The following is a 2,083-nucleotide window of genomic DNA, read 5'->3' on the forward strand; positions in this document are numbered from 1 at the left end:
ATCTTTCAGTATTCCATTGAGAATAATTAACCATAATATTATCTAGGAGTTTAGTAGCTTCTCCTAAAGTGATTTCCATAAAAGTGCCTCCCGCGGCTGAATCTAAAAGATTTCTAGAAGCAAAATTCAATCCGGCATAAATTTTTTGTATAATCATCCACAAATTCAAACCATGAGTAGGGCAATTACGTATCATTAATTTCATTCTCTCCCAAGCTTGTGCAACACGTTCATGATCAAGTTGTTTAAAATTCATAATATCGTTTCTAAGAGAGATGATTTTAGTGGGAGGAAGATACTTAGAGATAAAAGCATCTTTGCACTTGTTCCATGAATCAATACTATTTTTAGGCAAAGATGAAAACCAAGCTTTAGCACGATCTATAAGCGAAAAAGGAAATAGCTTTAATTTAACAATATCATTATCGACATCTTTCTTCTTTTGCATGTCACACAAATCAACGAAGCTATTAAGATGGGTAGCGGCATCTTCACTAGGAAGGCCGGAGAACGGATCTTTCATGACAAGATTCAGCAAAGCAGTATTAATTTCACTAGATTCAGCATCGGTAAGAGGAGAAATCAGAGTGCTAAGGAAATCATTATTGTTGGTATTGGTGAAGTCACACAATTTAGTATTATCTTGAGCCATCGCGACAAACAAGCAAACTAACACACAAACAAACAAAAAGCAAACGGGCAAAAAGAGGCAAATAGAGAGAGAGGGTGGACAGAGAGAGAGAGAGAGGGCGAATAAAACGGCAAGGGTGAATTGGGGGAGAGGAAAATGAGAGGCAAATGGCAAATAATGTAATGCGGGAGATAGGGATTGTGATGGGTACTTGGTATGTTTTCTTTTGCGCAGACTCCCCGGCAACGGCGCCAGAAATTCTTCTTCTACCTCTTGAGCACTGCGTTGGATTTCCCCGAAGAGGAGAGGATGATGCAGCAAAGTAGCATAAGTATTTCCCTCAGTTTTTGGGAACCAAGGTATCAATCCAGTAGGAGGCTACGCTCGAGTCCCTCGTACCTACACAAAAATAATAGCTCAATGCAACCAATGCGCTTTGGGGTTGTCAATCCCTTCACGGTCACTTACGAAAGTGGGATCTGATAGAGATGATAAATAATATTTTTGGTATTATTTGGTATAGAGATGCAAAGTAAAAAGTAAAAGCAAAGCAATAATAAAGTGATGGAGATTGATATGATGAGAAAGAGACCCGGGGGCCATAGGTTTCACTAGTGACTTCTCTCAAGAGCATAATTATTCTACGGTGGGTGAAGAAATTACTATTGAGCAATTGACAGAATTGAGCATAGTTATGAGAATATCTAGGTATGATCATGTATATAGGCATCATGTCCGAGACAAGTAGACCGAAACGATTCTGCATCTACTACTATTACTCCACTCATCGACCGCTATCCAGCATGCATCTAGAGTATTAAGTTAAAAACAGAGTAACGCCTTAAGCAAGATGACATGATGTAGAGGGATAGTTTCATGCAATATGATAAAAACTCCATCTTGTTATCCTCGATGGCAACGATACAATACGTGCCTTGCTGCCCCTTCTGTCATTGGGAAAGGACACCGCAAGATCGAACCCAAAGCTAAGAACTTCTCCCATGGCAAGAACAACCAATCTAGTAGGCCAAACCAAACTGATAATTTGAAGAGACTTGCAAAGATAACCAATCATACATAAAAGAATTCAGAGAAGATTCAAATATTATTCATAGATAGACTCGATCATAAACCCACAATTCATCGGTCTCAACAAACACACCGCAAAAAGAAGATTACATCGAATAGATCTCCACGAGAGAGGGGGAGAACATTGTATTGAGATCCAAAAAGAGAGAAGAAGCCATATAGCTACTAGCTATGCACCCGTAGGTCTGAAGTAAACTACTCACACTTCATCGGAGGGGCTTGGATGATGATGTAGAAGCCCTCCGTGATCGATGCCCCCTCCGGCGGAGCTCCGAAACAGGCCCCAAGATGGGATCTCGTGGATACAGAAAGTTGCGGCGGTGGAATTAGGTTTTGGCTCCTGTTCTGATCGTTTGGGGGTAC

The sequence above is a fragment of the Triticum urartu genome, chromosome 6 (genome assembly GCF_003073215.2).
Source record: "Triticum urartu cultivar G1812 chromosome 6, Tu2.1, whole genome shotgun sequence".
NCBI lineage: Eukaryota > Viridiplantae > Streptophyta > Magnoliopsida > Poales > Poaceae > Triticum > Triticum urartu.